Source organism: Tachyglossus aculeatus, chromosome X1 (assembly GCF_015852505.1).
Source record: "Tachyglossus aculeatus isolate mTacAcu1 chromosome X1, mTacAcu1.pri, whole genome shotgun sequence".
NCBI classification, from domain to species: domain Eukaryota; kingdom Metazoa; phylum Chordata; class Mammalia; order Monotremata; family Tachyglossidae; genus Tachyglossus; species Tachyglossus aculeatus.
The window spans coordinates 99589815-99608572 of NC_052101.1; the positions used below are offsets into that span (position 1 = coordinate 99589815).

The window sequence follows — 18758 nt, forward strand, 5'->3', positions numbered from 1 at the left end:
GGTGAACATGACCCGCTCAGCCCCTCTCAGCTCTCATAAGAATCCTTAGCTCAGGTCTTTGTTTTTCAGACACATGGATACAAAACAACATGAATGACAGACTGGAGATAAGAGGCAAAGTCTATGAGGAGAGATACATGTTGATTTTGTAAGGGAAATATAAGGGACATGATAAATACAACCAAGACGGCAAGTTCTCACTGCTGCTGAAAGACAGAAATGAATATTTTGTAACTATGGAGACATCAAGGTCTGTAATATGATAGCCTTAAAATAAGGCTTTCTAAATAAAAAAGTGAAAATCCAAAGGAGATATACACAGTGCCAATCTGCCATAACCTACAAAATCCCTCAACTCTTATGTAACTAGTTGAATACTACTGACCCAAGAATTAGCCTCTTAATACTATTCTTAAAACTAAGTTGGGCATATATCAACTATTCAGAAAATATTGCAATGTTCTTAGAGAAGCAGTGTGGCTCAGTGGAATAGAGCATGGGCTTTGGAGTCAGAGGTCATGGGTTCAAATCCCAGCTCTGCCAATTGTCAGCTGTGTGACTTTGGGCAAAGTCACTTAACTTCTCTGTGCCTCAGTTCCCTCATCTGTAAAATGGGGATTAAGACTGTGAGCCCCCCGTGGGACAACCTGATCACCTTGTAACCTCTCCAGCACTTAGAACAGTGCTTTGCACATAGTAAGCACTTAATAAATGCCATCATTATTATTTTTCTTTACCAGAAATTCAACCTAATTCTCTTCCCTTTGTGAGCAAGGGAGAACACTGTGCTTTGTGTGTGTGTGTGTGTGTTTGTGTGTGGTGTTCAGTAAGCACTTACTATGTGTCAGGAACTGTAGTGAACACTGGGGTAGAAACAAGCTAATCAGGTTGGACACAGTCCATGTCCCACGTGGAGCTCACATTCTTAATCCCCATTTTACAGATGAGGTAACTGAGGCACAGATAAGTTAAGTGACTTGCCCAAGGGCACACAGCAGACAAGTGGCAGAGCCAGGATTAGAACCCAGGTCCTTCTGACTCCCAGGCCCTATCCAATAGGGAACACTGCTTCTCTGTGCTTGTGGCCAGAACAGTCTCTCTTCTGAGTGCATTGGGAGACTTTGCTCACACTTTCACAAGCAATGATCTTCTGCTCCTGATTAATTCCCCCCACCTTCATGGTCATGCCATTCCCCCAGCCAATTCTTTTGCACTTATTTTTTATTGATTTATTTTTCCACTGTGTCTATTATTTAGATCTACTCTTAGTTTCCTTCTAGCTAATGCAAATTCATCAATTTATGCATGTGTATCTTCTTCACTGCCAGAGATCACACCTTATACCCTTTTATATATTTCCCAAGTATTGTGCTTGTACACAGTAGGTGCTCAGTGAATAAGGATAATGACAGTGATGATGGTGATGATAATGATGATGATAATAGGGAAAATAGACTCTACTTTTCTAGAGCTACTCTTTGCCCTCCCACATCTATTTCTACTCAGCATCAAGCCTGTTCAATTCTTTGGCTTGTGATCTCCTTTCCTCCCTCCCATGATCTACCTTAACAACTTTGCCAAGTGATAACCATGATAATTAATATTTGTGGTATTTGTTAACTGCTTACTATTTGCCAAGCACTGTACTAAGTGCTGGGGTAGATACAAGGTAATCAGGCCCCACATGGGGCTCATAGTCTAAGCAGGAGTGAGAACAGGTATTGAATCCCCATTTTGTGGATGTGGGAACTGAAGCACAGAGAATTCAAGTGACTTGTCAAAGTCACACAGCAGCCCAGTGGCAGAGTCAGGATTAGGAAAGGCTCAGTGGAAAGAGCCTGGGCTTTGGAGTCAGAGGTCATGGGTTCGAATCCCGGCTCCGCCAATTGTCAGCTGTGTGACTTTGGGCAAGTCACTTAACTTCTCTGTGCCTCTGTTACCCCATCTGTAAAATGGGGATTAAGACTGTGAGCCCCTGTGGACAACCTGATCACCTTGTAACTTCCCCAGCACTTATAACAGTGCTTTGCACATAGTAAGCGCTTAATAAATGCCATCATTATCCTCTGGCTCCCAGGCCCATGCTCCTTTTCACTAGGCCACACTGTTTTTTGATAAAATCCACCCTTTCCTCTCCATCCAAACTGCTATTATGGTGATCCAAGCACTTATCCTATCCTTCCTCTCACTCACATCCTGCCTTTGGCCTAGAATGCCCTTCTTCCTCATAACCGACAGACAATGACTCTCCCCACTATTCAAAGCCTTATTGAAAGCACTACCCCTCCAAGGGGCCTTCCCTAAATAAGCCCTCCTTTCCTCTTCCCCCACTCCCTTCTGTGTTGCCCTGACTTGCTCCCTTTATTCATCCCCTCTGCCAGCCCCACAGCCTTATGTACATATCTGAAAGAGTAGCAGCATGGCTTGTGAGAAGCAGCATGGCATAGTGATAGAGCTAGGGCCTGGCAATCAGAAAGTCGTGTGTTTTATTCCCGGCTCCACCATTTGTCTCCTGTGTGACCTTAGGCAAGTAACTTCACTTCTCTGGGCCTCGGTTACCTCATCTGTAAAATGTGAATAGACTGTGAGCCCCACATGGGACCGGGACTGTGTCCAATTCAATATGCTTATATCCACCTGATGCTTAGTACAGTGCCTGGCATGTAGTAAGCGCTTAACAAATATTATTATTATTATTAACTTATCCATATTAATGTCTGCCTCCCCCTCTAGACAGTAAACTTGCTGTGGGCAGGAAATGTGTCTTTTTATTATTATACTGTACCCTACAAAGTGCTTAGAACACTGCTGGGCACACAGTAAGCGCTCAGTAAATACAATTGTCTGACTGACTACCTCCTCATCATGAAACAGGAAAAATCAGACCATGAATGGTTTCACATGTTTCGGGAAGGCATTAGGATGGGTGATACTTTTTTAAATGAGCTATCCAGTTATATTAATATGATTTAAATGGGCTCCTCTACAATATATACTGCAGAGGAGAAGAAGTGTATGAAGCAAAGGCATATTATTAGTCAAAATAGCAGGGATAATATATCTATTGATACTACTTTCATGAACAGTGTGATATTAAAACATTAACGCTAAGAGAAAAAACATTATTAATGATCCTTTTAATAATGGATGGCATGAATGTAAGGTGATTATTAATAAAGAGTTGCATTGAAGTTTAAAGAACGTGTCTGCTAATTCTGTTGTATTACACTCTCCCAAGCACATAGTGCAGTGCTCTGCCTATATTAAGCACTCAATAAATATGATAGATTGATTTGGAATGAGATTGAGAATATGTATTAGGTGGATAGATTTCTAGTTAATAAGACACGTGCAGTTTTGAATAAATACCTTTCCCCAATTTTTCTTGAAATTCTGAGATAAGTAGTGCTTAGAGAACATTTAGGAAAATAATATCACCTTGATTAAAATATAAATGGAGATATTAAACTGGAAAATGATAAAATCTTAACTTTAAACTCTGTAAATTTTCAGGGTAATGCATGTTTCAAGAATATTCTGTTCTGAGAAGTTAGAAGAATTTTCCCCTACATTTGTAAATGGCACTAGAGATTTGCATTACCAAAAGGTACAGATGTAAAAAGTTCTGAAATTGTAGAAAACTATTCTGCTTGTCATGAATCTATGGCATCCAAAAATAATACTAAGAGATGACATTATGGCTGTCTCTACAAAGGCACTGAAGTGGAAAATTGAGGCAATTTTCCATTTAATTCAGATTTTTTTAAAGCTTGCTGTGGAGGAAAAACTGTTTCGGGGTCTGAGTTATCCAGGCATACTGTCTTCATTGTTCAAGTTCACTGGATGGTTGCTCAATTCTCCACTTCACTCACTTTGGCATGGAATTTCTCCATTACAGTTCTGAGCTATTTCAACGACTTCTCTGAGTGTGTCCTCGTGTTCCCTTTACAAATAATTATCTGTATCTGGCAACTGATGTTTGCCCAGATTCCTCTACCTTGTTTGCTAAAATTGCATTGAGGATTAATTACTTAGGTCATACTGTTTCTCTTTGGCAGAAGGAAAATCTCTCTCTTATAGGTGATGCTAGCTGCATAGCACCTTTATCACCCTAGAACACTTATAGAATCCTATTGGCAGTTTCCTATCTATGGGAAAAGAAAGCCTAATTTTTATTTTAATCACTTCATGATTTTTCAGTATGGATGGTGAAGCAAAGAAAATATAGGAGTGACCTTTTCAATAATGATGTCAATCACCACTGCATTCTGGTTTATGACATCTTTGTCTCTCTGGATCCACGAACCTTCAGAATATGGAAGAATTAAATGGCAATTCCTAGGAAATGAACCTATCATTAGTGCAAATTAACAAGGCTCTACATAACTCTCTTAGGAGGAAATACTAGTGGTGGCCAACAGCATTAGAAGACTGGGCCCTATACCATGTACTTTGTTCCCAGTATCTACAGCATAATAAACCTTAAAAGTGAAGCGCGGTAATATCTCATGGTAAGTCAACTGGAGTAACTTGACTAAGTATAGAGAAATTGTGAAACAAAGATCCTTACATCCATTATTAATGAATCTCAAACTGGGAAGAGGTATATCTTTTATGTGGAAAACTATTTCCCAGTGTTTTATGGCTTTTTTGTTTTGTTCTAAAGTCCCAGGGGCCATTCACATTCTGAACAACATTTGGGTCATTGTTGATCAGTCCTACATGCAGAGCTGCACTCACCTGGACCATGACAGATAGTTGACTCAGAAAGAAGGAAAGAAGGAAAGGAGAAAACTACCCAACTCTGAGGAATATCTTTTTAGGTAAAGTGGAAGTATAATGAGCACAGCAGTTGGACTTGAATCTACCAGGGATGTCTATATCCACAATGAGAAGTTCTGTGGGATCTCCTGGACCACTGCTTGAGTGGTCATATTGGTTACTCAACAGAAGGCTCCATGAATATCTAGGAAGATAATTTACCATAGTTGATTGCAACAGTTCAGTTAATGCAATGGTCTTGTCTTATGCTATCAAGTCATTTCTAACCTATAGCAACTCCGTGGACACATCTTTCCCAGAATGCCCCACTCTCCATCTGCAATCATTCTGGTAGTGTATCCATAGAGTTTTCCTGGTAAAAAATATGGAGGAAGTTTACCATTGCCTTCTGCCATGCTGTAAATTTGAGCCTCCTCCCTCAGCTCTCTTCCATGCCGCTGCTGCCCAGCACAGGTGGGTTTTGACTTGTAGCACATTGCCTTCCACTTGCTAGCCACTGGCCAAGCTAGGAATGGAATAGATATGACTCTGCTTGACTCTCCCTTCCACAGCCAAGACTGGTAGAGCATTGGAAACTCTCCATGTGCAATCTTGAGAGGGGAGCACAATGGTCCCTCCTCTTAAATGATTGAGGCACTTCAGGCACCCTGAGACCTAAAGGTCTTTAAACTAGGTTGGCTTGGACCATGGAGACAGTCACTAAATCAATCAAGGATCCTTATTGAGCACATTCCAAGTGCTAAACATTTGAGAGAATAGCAGAAGCATACATTCCTGGCCCTCAAGGAGTTTATGAGCCAACCTTAACCCAGAAATTACCTCACAAAATGCATCCTGAAAGGAAACAAAGCCATGGAAACACATACTGTCTTCTAGGAAGTTTTTATTATTAAGTATTATTGGGTGGCCACTTTTGGTCTAGATAAGGAGACATCACACATGTTACACCAGGCAACTAACATGATTCATTTTGCAGAATAATAATAGTAATAATAATAATAATAATAATCATGGCATTTAAGTGCTTATTATGTACCAGGCATCGTTCTAAGCACTGGGGTAGACACTAGATAATCGGATTGGACACAGTCCCTATCCCACACAGGGCTCACAGTCTTAATACCCAATTTACAGATGAGAGACCTGAGGTACAGAGAAGTCAAGTGACTTGTCCAAGGTCATACAGCAGACAACTGGCAGAGGCAGGATTAGAGCCCATGACCTCCTGATTCCCAGGCTCTTTCTCTATCCACTAGGTCATACTGATTCCCTGAAGTAACCCCAAATGTAACCCCGGAAGTAAGCCTGGGGTTATCTGGTGATCTTAGTCCCCCTCTGCCCCCCCACCAACTTGTTCCAGAGCCTTTGTGTTCTACTCCCAGATCTCTCTGAATATGGTTACCATTTCCAAGCCATGGAATTTGGCTGCAGGAGCCAGTGCAGAAAGAGGCTGGACCTAAAAAGAAAAATACTGGACATAAAGGTGTCCAGTGCTATTTCTTTACCAGGTAGGGGGCAGACAAGATGAAAACCAAGTGAATGTCCACCCTATTAAATTTTATCACTAACCCAACCTTAAACCCCTACCCACTGTCTCTAAAATCAAAGGAATACTTTTTTAGAAGTTTATCCAAAATGCGTTCAGCATCTGAAAAAAAGTGAATTTTATAAGTGGCTAATTAAGATGGACAAATTAAATCTAACTAAACAACACACCACTTGCTGCTCTAGTTGGACTCATAAACATAAACCAGAGCTTTCAATAATGAAATGCTGTAGGAGGACTTTTCTTTCCCTGCCATGTTACTCCTATTTTCCTGCAACACAGATAAAATGGATGGCTTCCCTCTCTCAGGGAAAACAGCAGGATAGGAAAGACTCTTTCTGCAATACAATTTTAACAAAAGGAGCATTAATCTGGGCACATACTTGCCCACATTTGCAGACAATTATTCATTAAGGGAGTTGAGATCAGTGCCCACCAGCAATTTAATTGTTTGGATCCAGGAAGACAAAACGTAATACACTTATCCCCGGTGTTTACCTGGGGCCTGCACAATGAGACATTAAAGTGTTTATTAAATCTGGAATGTAGCTAGATTTTTTCCTGTTCTTTTAAAGGAGAGATTTTTGTATTCATGGAATGAAAAATCCCTCTCAGGGTCACACCTGGAGAGTTTCCAGTACTCTACCAGTCTTGACTGTAGGAGGGAGAGTCAAGTTGAGTCCTATAAATTCCTAGCTTAGCCAGTGGCTAGTGAGTGGAAGGCAATCTGCTTCGAGTCAAAACTCACGCTTGCTGGGCAGCAGCTGCACAGGAGAGAGTCGAGGGCAGAGACTCATGTTTACTGCGTGGAAGGAGGCAATGCTAAACCACTTCCGTATTTTGATGAAGAAAACTCTATGGATCCACTATCAGAACGATTGCAGATGGAAGTGGGGCATTCTGGCAGAGTTGTGTCCGTGATGTCATTATGGATTGGAGACGATTCGATGGCATAAGACAAGACAAGAATCACAAATCTGCTTATGCCCACAGAAGGAACTTGGGCCCTTCATTCCCCATCCTACCTGCCTAGGCTTAAAGACAAGGGTGGCTGTGGATCTGTACCCTTTAGTCAGCCAACTCTGTTGTATTGGACTCCGGCAAGTGCTTAGTACAGTGCTCCACCCAAGGTAAGCATTCAATAAATATGACTGATTGATGTATAATAAACCAGTGTTTATATGAAACCAGGTGCTTTTATGTCTTTTAAAAAAAAATTAAGCACCAAATTCTTCCCCCTCCCGCCCCAGGTTATATGGCTCCTGTGCAATAGTTGAATTCATTTGAACCTGAAAGGTAACTCAAGTTGAAGGCAGTGTTCATTCATTCATTCAATTGTATTTATTGAGCACTTACTGTGTGCAGAGCACTGTACTAAGCGCTTGGGAAGTACAAATTGGCAACATATAGAGACGGTCCCTACCCAACAGTGGGCTCACAGTCTAGAAATGTAGAACATAGATCTACAGGCCCCACTGGCAACCTAAAAGCCTCAAACCTGGCTGCCAGCAAGAAGCAGCATGGGCCAGTGGAAAAAACATGGGTCTGGGAGTCAGAGGATCTGGGTTCTAGTCCTGTTTCTGTCACTTGCCTGCTTGGTGACCTGGAGCAAGTCACTTAACTGCTCTGTGCCACAGTTTACTCATCTGAAGCGTGGCTCAGTGGAAAGAGCACGGGCTTTGGAGTCAGAGGTCATGGGTTCGATTCCCAACTCTGCCACATGTCTGCTGGGTGACCTTGGGCAAGTCACTTAACTTCTCTGAGCCTTAGTTACCTCATCTGTAAAATGGGGATTAAGACTGTGAGCCCCACGTGGGACAATTTGATCACCATGTATCCCCCCCAGCGCTTAGAACAGTGCTCTGCACATAGTAAGCGCTTAACAAATGCCATCAAAAAAAAATCTGTAAAAGAGGGATTAAATACCTGTTCTCCCTTCCCCTTAGACTGTGAGCCCCTTGTGGAACAGGGATTGGGTCTGATCTGAAAGCACTGCACCTACCCCACTGCTTAATAAGTATATAGTAAGTGCTTAGCAAATATCACAGTTATTATCATTATTATTAAGCAATGCTTTCAGGTGTCTTCGGAGTGTTGAATTAAGGTTCATACAACTTTGAAAGGCAATGTACAGGATTCCCAGCATCACCATTAGAGACTCTGGCAGCACTTCTAATCTTGTTGTGGTCAACAATCTAAATGTATCATTCAAAAATTATTTCCGTCCTATTTGTTTGTTTCTCCTTTATATTATAAAAGGCTTCAAGTAGGGATCTTTTCAATTTGTTCCATGTAATTCCCAAATGTGTGGCTACATTAAAGGGGAACTCACTAAATAAATGGATGGAGGAAAGAATCCTGAAGTCATCTAGTTCAGCCTCCTTCCTATATATAAATAGGTTTTGCATATCCTTTGCAGACAATCACAAGCCCAACAAAAATGCTATTCATCCCACATAATTTGCATTCATCCCACCCATGTTTTCTAGATCCTCTTCCTCATAGATATGCATGCCCATACTGTTCCCCAGAAAACCCAAATACCTCCTGACAGCAAGTGCAATATCTTTACTAGGGTGAGACTTCCTTCTTGGCTCAAGCCAGGAACATTTTAATGGAATAGGGGTGCACACTAACACTTGAAGGTGGTAGGTCCAAGAAAGCCAAAATAAAACATTTTTGTTTTGAGAGGGGAGGAGATGGGTAGGAATTGGGAGGGGAAGCAATGACTCATAATAATGATAATTGTGGTATTTGTTAAGAGCTTTACTGGTGCTAAGCACTGTACTGAACACTGGGGTAGATAGAACACAATCTGATCGGATACAGTCCCTGTTCCACATGGGGCTCACAGTCTAAAGAGGAGAACATATACTGAATCCCCAATTTACAGATGAGGACACTGAGGCCAAGGTAATTTAAATTACTTGTCCAAGGTCATAACTCAGACAAGTAGTAGAGCAAGGATTAGAATACAGGTCTCCGGAATCTCAGTCCTGTGCTCTTTCCACAAGGCCATGGATCCCAGGCAAAGCCTTGAAACTTTAGGAAAAACATTTTTATATTCTCATAACACAACACGGAACGTAAGGCAAATCACCATGTTCTGTATTCATTAATATATGATGAAAGAGAGAGAGATAGAGAGAGAGAGAGAGGTTATTAAAGGCTGAATTGCATTCTCTATTCTTTATCATGCTACCCACATAAACGTGCCACTCTTCTAACATCTTCTCCCTTCCCTGAACCTACTCCCATACCAATGTATGACGTCAAGTATTTGTGGTCTGAAGAAGATCACTAAGATATCTGTGGACTTACTACCCCCATCTTGATTTCTTTTAGTCCAGTCTAATTTCTAGTTGCAGTGGTGCCACAGAATAATATCTCAGGAATAGCTAATCCCTCATCTCCCCACCCTCAGCACATGACAGGTTTGCACTTTACTAATCTATGACTCCCTCACTAGTGAAAGGCTTCTAGGAAATCATTGTTCAGATTCCTGAAATTAAAACATTGGTTTACAATCCACCTCTTCTGCATCCCCCTCTGATTGGTTCTTCCTGGCAGGATCTGATTGAGGGCTTGCCATGCCTAGGCAAGATCTGATGGTTGGGAAAATCTGCCTGTGGAGTCCCCTGTGTTAGCGGCAATCCCCTCTGGTTTTGAACATAGGAGGGTTGGTAGTGTGGGCATTCAGCGCCCACTGTATCTTGATTCTGATGTGAGCAGATACTCTGCTTCTCAGGTTTTCTGACTACTAGTCCCATGCTTAACAAAATTAAAAACTTTCTTCAGAAACTGCCGGAGATAGAGGTGTGGGCAATCTGGATGCTATTGCTGGAGTTTGGCGTGGAAGGGAGAGAAGTGTTTTCCTTCCCTTACAAGTCTAATGGAATTTCAATACTTTTTGTAGTCTGTTAATAAACTGTAGTCCCCTCCCTGGATCACACTTGGAGAGTTTCCACTATTCTACCTGACTCGGCTACAGGAGGGAGAGTAAAGCAGAGGCATATCCATTCCATTCCAAGCTTGGGCAATGGCTAGTAAGTGGAAGGCAATCTGCTACAAGTCAAAGCTCACCTGTGATGGGCAGCAGCGGCATGGGAGAGAGGCAAGGGCAGAGACTCAAGTGTGCTGTGTGGAAGGAGGCAATGGTAAATCACTTCCATATTTTTACCAGGAAACTCTATGGATTCACCACCAGAACGATTGGAGATGGAGGCGCAGTGTTCTGGGAAAGATGTGTCCATGGAATTGCTATGGGTCGGAAACGACTTGAAAGCATCAGACAAGACAAGAAAAACTGCAAACATGGGAGGAAAAGCAAAATATTTTCTCGAACCCTTGCCCAAGGACTGGTATCTTTAGTTAGGCAAGGGAGACTGCTGGAGGTGAGTCTGATCCAAGGCACACTTGCTCAGGACCCAGTCTTCCAGCTCCAAGAAAATTTGGACTAAATGGATAGTCTCTGAGGAGATGGGGGTGAGAAGAGGCCCCGATGCTGAGTGGGCAGGACTCTGATCAACTCTGCTTCCAGCAAGGAAGAAACCTGCAAAATGGAGTTTTAATAGACTTAAGAAAGGGAATAATCACTTAGTAAAGCTACCTTTAAAGCAATCAAATTGTACAATTCACCAAACATGAGTATCTCTGTCCATAAAGTCAGATTAAGTTCAGGGTATCCCTCAAACTGTTTTCTCTCCCTACTGCAGCATTTATACACTTATTTCTTCCTACTAAGCACTTTGTACTAGCTCCACCCTCAGCCCCACAGCATTTATTTACATGTCCTTGTTGTCTGCCAATTCCCCTACCTGTAATTCATTTTAATATCTTTCTCCCCTACTAGACTGTAAATTCCTTGAGGGCAGAAAGCATGTGTATTTTGAGAGGCAGCATGGTGTAATGGATAAAGCATGGACCTTGGAGTCAGAAGGTCATGAGTTCTATTCCTGGCTTTGCTATTTATCAGCTGTGTGACCATGGACAAGTCACTTTACTTCTCTGTCCCTGTTAACTCATCTGCAAAATGGGGAATTGAGACTGTGAACCCCATTTGGGACAAGGACTGTGTCCAACCTGATTTGGTTGTATCCATCCTAGTGCCTAGGTACTATGTGCCAGTGCTTAACGAATACCACAATTATTATTATTATTATTCTATTTTACTCTCCCAAGCAGGACAGTGTTCAAAAAATACCACAGACTGATTGATGCATGCTACTGATAACCTTTTTTTTCTAATCATGTCCAGATTATTTGCTGCTCTTGTTCGAGGCTCCAGAAAACTATTAATATCATTTCCTCCCTACCCCATTTCGCTTAACCCATCCCATATCTACCCCACACCAAGACACCCAATAGACTAGGCCTTCTAACACAATAACTAGAGTAACCATAGTGTTTGAATTTACAAGTGGTGTAAATACCTAAAATGTTGGAGAAACCAGAGTTAAAGAAGTTCATCCGTGCAATGAATCTGTGAATAATTTGGGGGATTGCCAAATTTTAGACTGTGATTTTACTCTCAAAGCGTATGTTTGAATTGCAAGGCATTCACAGTGTTTTGAAAAGGCTGCTTTAGCAGTTGGAGCCCCCAAAATACCACACAGCTAGAAAATGTATTACTACACTACACTTTTGATCTATCAAAAAAGATCCAGTGATTATAAAAAAAAAGGTATTACTTTTTATTCCCACTGTCTGCCTATTTTAAAGTGGTCCGATTGAAAGTGAGAATAAGCAAGAATGCCATAAATCATGCTCACAAAAGTAGGCTTTTTATATTTGGCCAGTCTATGGATCCAAAATCAAATGAAGAATAGAGCATTTACTTAGTCATTAAATACAGCAGAGACATTGTATTACAGGCTTGAGTTTTCTTTTTTACTTCACTTATCAGGATTGACTTTGTGCCCTTCCTGAATTCACCAATAAATGGTCAACTCCTCACTTGCTTCTTTCACTAGAATCACTTTCACCCCCAAATACCCTCTTTAGTTTTTTAATAACCATTTTGAAGAGGGTAATCCAAGGCTAGATTATTTATGCTATTAATGAAACTGTATAAAATGGAACCAAAGCATTATGATTTCAAGTGCATTTGCCTGACCAGGGGAATACATAAGAGGCTATGGCAGGTCATCTTTCACTAATTGGAAATGCAGCTACAAAGTTAAATTGCCACAGTGATGTTTTTATGTTTTACACAGATATGTTTCTCCAGAACAGTTGTAAATTGGCAGTTACTTCCTGGTCCTATTTCTTTATTCTTTACTGGATTTCAAACATCAAATTTATGCCATGAGAGAAAAGCTTTCAGTTATCTGCCAAGATGAGGTGAAGAGAGTTCTCTTCTTAGAATTGTCTTTATGAATGTACAACAAAATGCTATTCCCGACCCAAAGTTGGTAGAAAAAATAATGAAATGGATTCCATTTTTATGACGTAAATGTAATGGAGAACTTTGGTTGCAATTTACAAAGATTTGTGATGAAAAGCAAGTACCAGATTAATATATAAAGGAAATAGGCATAGTGGAAAAGTTCAATAACAGATCTCAATCCACTTTTGACGATCAGCACATACGACTTTCAATTATCTGTGGTAAGGGTGATAAAGTTAGCATGGAAAGTTGCAATCCCTAGAAAATACAAAACTCCAATTTAGTCAAAAATTTCAATTCACCTTCCTTTCCATATGCTCTGAAAACGTTACTGCCCTTTCTATCAAAGTTACTAAAGATTAGCAAATTGGTTCAATTTCCCCCATTTCATTTTCCTTGCCTCTTCGCTTAAGAGTCTGGTTTTGCCTTGAATTTGCATTTGATGAAACTAGCTGGTCATGCCAAGTTAACATACAGACAAGGGGAGTGCTTCCAGCTCTCCATCACCTTGCACCCTCCTACCTCACCTCCCTTCTCTCCTTCTACATCCCAGCCCACACGCTCCACTTCTCTGGTACTAACCTTCTCACTGTGCCTCGTTCTTGCCTGTCCCGCCATCGATCCCTGGCCCACGTCCTACCTCTGGCCTGGAATGTCCTCCCTCCTTCCTCCCTTCAAAGCCCTACTGAATGCTCACCTCCTCCAGGAGGCCTTCCCAGACTAAGCCCCCCCTTTCCTCAGCTCCCCCTCCCCCCACCTCATCCCGACTCGCTCCCTTTGATCTACCCCTCTCCTGGCCCCACAGCACTTGTGTACATATGTACATATTTATAATTCTATTCATTTATATTAACACCTGATTTACTTGTTCTGATATGTGTGTGTATATATGTATATATACATATATACATATATATATATATATATATATATATATATATATAATTCTATTTATTTATATTGATGCCTGTTTACTTGTTCTGATGTCTGTCTCCCCCCTTCTAGGCTGTAAGCCTGGTGTGGGCAGGGATTGTCTCTATCGCTGAATTGTACTTTCCAAGTGTTTAGTACAGAGCACTGCACATAGTAAACACTCAATAAATATGATTGAATGAATGAATGAATGAACCCTGCACCAATAGATCTGCCCCAGATTCCTTTGGGAACCCCAGCTCCAGTTCACCCAGCTAACCGACAGCTAGGTTTCCCAGTCTCCGATCCTGTTTTCTCACCTTGCTCCTGCCCTTCCAGCAATGCAGGGAAAGGGATGGCTAGTATTTATGGGTATAAGTTATCAGTGAGCAGCCTCCCAACCCAATTAGGAGCTGCTTGTGGGTGGGGATCATGTCTACCAACTCTATAGGAGTGCACTCTCCCAAGCACTTAGAACAGTGCTCTGCACACAGTAAATGCTCAATAAATGCCCTTGATTGATGGAAAAGAACCTCATCTGCAAAGGCAAAATGTTTTACACATATAAATTGAGACCTCTAGACTTTAAGCTCCCTCAGGGCAGGGAACAGGTCTACTAACTCTGTTTTACCATACTCTTCCAAGCATTCAGTACAGTGCTCTGCACACATTAAGCACTCAGTAAATACCACTGATTGATTAACTTTATTTATCTCAAAGTTTTATTCAAAATCACTTCTCTGCTGCCTTGAGAATGAAGATGAATTTCCATAATGGGAATCTGAATTCTGCTAATACTGGTGCCCAGATGTTGCTCTTAGCTAGCTGTATAGTACATACTCAAGATGATGGGGTAGGAAAAGCTCAAGAATAAGTACTGAAAGTCCTTAAAAACTCTAACTTTCACAGATTTCAATAGGCCCACAGTTGGGAATATAATTACAGCTCAACTAGCAAAATTGCAGAGGATTTATTTTGCACCAAGACAGCAAAAATGCCCAATTTATGAAACACTGGCCACCTGAAAGATACTCCAAATGAAATAAGGGATCCCATAGGCTATCAAAACTCCTTTTAATCTTATTTATCGAGGTTGCAATTACATCCTGAAGAAGGGCTATCTCAACATGGGCCCTTTGGCAGGTTGCCAGAAACAGACAGCTTTTTTTTTTTTACTCCCCCCACCCCCTGCATTCAACCTTGAGATGTACTTCCTACAATCACATCTTATTGATAATAGGAAAAGACAAGAAAACAGTTTAAACTCGGGAGTGTAAAATCATTACAGTTTGAAAAAAGAGAAAAAAACCCACCCCTCTTTCTCTCCCCCCACTGAGTTGTTATGGTAGCAGCACTGCAGATTGTTAACAGGGAAGTCTGATAGCGTTTTCATTCTAACCCGACATTCTGGGGTCTAGTGTTCAGCTATGCAAATCCACTGCAGGCAAAAGTTTTGCATAAAAGGTCTTAGTCTGAGGAGGTGTAAATCTGTTCTGGGAAGAAGTCTTCCTTAAACTGCAAAGATGAAAAAGCTAGCCTTATTTATCTGGAAAAATAACCCATTTTATATACACTTCATAGTTTGCTTGAATCTTTGAACATCTTTTAAAAAATTCCTATTGAAGTCGTGACAGGGTTAGTAGCAGTAGGAAATATTTATTAGCAAAACACTCTCAGTGGAGGAATTCAAGCATGGACTACTTCACACATTAGTTGAAAAACAGGCAGAAATGTCTTGTGCAACCCAAAGACTTTATCCAGTTCTGCAAAATGTAATGCTCTGATTAGTTTTTCCCATGATTATGACTACATGTGTTTTATTTTTGTCCTTCCTTGCTGGTAGTTTCAGAAAAATGTTAAGGCCCACAAATTATTTTTTTAGTGCACATAAATTTTCACTAGCTCTCATTAATATCAATATTATTATTAATGTTATTCTAGTTATTAATAGTATTTACCAGCACTTAGTACAGTGCCTGGCACATAGTTAAGTGCTTAACAAATACCATTATTATTATTATTATCATTATCATTATTATTAAACACTTAGTACAGAGCACTGTACTAAGCTCTGTGGAAAAGTACACAGTTGAAAGTTAGTCACAGTGGTTAGTAGTTAATTAGCCCACCCATGGTTCACAATCTAATAATAAGCACTTAGTACAGTGCTCTGCACATAGTAAACGCTCAATAAATATGATTGAATGAATAACAGAGTAGGGACAGGCTTTGCGACACAGTAGGTAAGGTGCAACAATATAAATACAAAACAACATAAAAGTGTAGAGTCCAACCATTCTGGTGGTAAAGCAGAAGTGTAAAGATTGTGTTCTGCTACTCCTCAATTCCCTTATAGTCCAACTGGGTAACTGGGTGGTGGAGTATCCTGCTCTTACCAGAGTCACAAGAAAGAGGTATCGCCTCTTAACAAACATCAAAAGATTAAAGACATAGGGCAATAGGCCGGACTTTCTCTTTTGCTTACATTTTACTTGCACGTAGTCTTTTTACTTGCATGTAATCCACTAGACTATAAACTCCTTGAGGACAAGGAACATGCAGTGTGGCTCAGTGGAAAGAGCATGGGTTTGGGAGTCAGAGGTCATGAGTTCCAATCCAGGCTCTGCCACTTATCAGCTGTGTAACTTTGGGTAAGTCACTTAACTTCTCTGTGCCTCAGTTACCTCATCTGTAAAATGGGGATTAAGACTGTGAGCCCCACATGGGACAACCTGATTACCTTGTATCTCCCCCAGTGCTTAGAACAGTGCTTGGCACATAGTAAGCACTTAACAAATGCCATCATTATTATTATTATTACTCTCCCAAGCACTTAGTACAGGGCTCTACACACAGTAAGCACTCGTTGAATATCGTTGATTGATTTTTGACTTTTATGTCTGGCTTTATAATAATAATAAATAATAATAATGATGGCATTTATTAAGCGCTTACTATGTGCAAAGCACTGTTCTAAGCACTGGGGAGGTTATAACCTGATCAGGTTGTCCCACGGGGGGCTCACAGTCTTAATCCCCATTTTACAGATGAGGGAACTGAAGCCCAGAGAAGTTAAGTGACTTGCCCAAAGTCACACAGCTGACAATTGACAAAGCCGGGATTTGAACCCATTTCCTCTGACTCCAAAGCCCGGGCTCTTTCCATTGAGCCATGCTGCTTCTCAATGGAAGAGCTGCTTCTCTTTTTATGTCTTTTAGATCCTGGACTAGTGGTAATTTCCTGTTGTTGAGTAGGGACTGTCTCCATATGTTGCCGATTTGTACTTCCCAAGAGCTAAGTACAGTGGTCTGCACACAGTAAGTGCTCAATAAATATGCTTGAATGAATGAATGAATAAATTTATATGAAGCTTTATGTGCTCCTTACATGAAGGACAACTCTATTTAGCAAAAACTATGTAGATTAATTCAGGTTCTCTAACCTGCATTCTTTTCAATAATTCAAATAATTGAGTGGACCTGAATCATCCAGAGTTTGACTTTCTGCAACATTCTAATTCAACAAATATTTATCAATTCTATATTTTACTCTGTAGTGAGTAGACCTAGAGTCTAAATTTCTTATCACTGTCAAATCCTGTCCTAAACTTGATGCTATTTTTGATGCCTCCCTGTCATTTTTCTCCCACTTTTGGTTGGTCTCTAAATCCTGGCCACTCTTCCAAATTTCATGGATCTACTCCTTCCTCTCCATCCTTACAGACATCCTGCTTCTTTTAACATTTGCATCACTGATTTGACTCTTTAACACTGTTTATTTGGTCCCATTCTATGTTTTGCTCCTTTAGAGAAGGGACTCTTCCCTCCCCTTCCCTCCTCTTTTACTTCTTCTATGTGTTCCCAAGAGCTTAGTAAATAGTCTGCTCACTGTAGGTCCTCAATAAATCTTTTGCTTCTGCTGCTGATGTTGAAAATGCTTTCTACGAAGATCGCTTTTTCTTCTAATAGCAGAGTGTGTCTAGCCCCAAAGACTCCATCATTTAATGACTGGCTAACAATGGATGGGACCACCTAGTTAACTTTCTTGAAACTTACAAATTAGAACCATCCTGTGAATCAAATGATTGCCCTTTCCAGACTACAGAAATTTTAACCAAAGCGACAAGTATTCACTTTTTACAGTTTGCAATTTGTTGGTTCTTTTAAAACATCGTGATGCCAGAGCTTGATACCACTGAAGTCAGCTATATTTTACAGTATGGCCTGAATTTAATTAGCCTAGAAAATAGGTACTCAGGAAAGTAACACTTGCATGCACTCATGAAATAGGGGCACTGACATTTTTCACCAGGATAAGGAATAAGAGAATTGATGGCGTAATCTATTTATGATGTGATGATCTATAGCATGTCTAGCCATAAACATAGATGGGTACAGAACATACTGGATGATAGGTTTCTGTTATATTTCTGGTTCTTTCCATGAAAATGAAGGTGAAGATTGCAACAAAATCCTTACTTAGCTAATATAGTGTATCATATTTTATAGGGTTATATATAATATATATTTCATAGCACTTTATGCTGATCCAAGCACTTATCAAAACTGTAAACTTGGCATTATTCCTGACTCATCTCTCTCATTCAACCCACATATTCACTCTGTCACCAAATCCTCTCGGTTCAAACTTCACATCACTAAAATCTACCCTTTCCTCTCAATCCAAACCGCCAGGATGCTGATTCAAGCACTTATCATATCTCACCTTGACTATGGCTCCCTCCCTGATCTTCCCACATACCGTCTGTCCTCTCTCCAGTCCATACGCCACTATGCTGCCCTTTGTCTAAAAAAATGGTTCAGTCCATGTTTCCTCATTTCTCAAAAACCTCCAGTGGTTGCCCACCCACCTCTTCATCAAAGAGAAGTGGCTTACCATAGGCTTTAAAGCACTCAATCAGCTATCCCTCTTTTACCTTACTTCTCTGATCTCCTCTTACAATTCAGTCATCACTCTTCATTCCTCTAACTCCAACATTCTCACCATACCCTGATCTCATCTTTCTTGCCACCCACCCCTCCACCATATCCTCCCTCTGGCCTGGAACACCCTCCCACTTCATGTCTGACAGATCACCACTCTCTCCACCTTCAAAGCCTTATTTTTTTT

At 40.7% G+C, this 18758-nt stretch overlaps 1 protein-coding gene and 1 non-coding gene across 5 annotated transcripts in view; one reads left to right on the forward strand and one right to left on the reverse strand.

The window, feature by feature from the left end:
* The window catches only part of GRM7 (glutamate metabotropic receptor 7), an 808167-nt gene that overhangs the window by 705451 nt on the left and 83958 nt on the right, over positions 1 to 18758 (reverse strand). The gene's annotated exons all lie outside the window — the stretch shown is intronic.
* LOC119920104 lies at positions 10264 to 10401 on the forward strand. Its single transcript, XR_005447869.1, has one exon. It is a non-coding gene; the product is annotated as a small nucleolar RNA SNORA7 (small nucleolar RNA).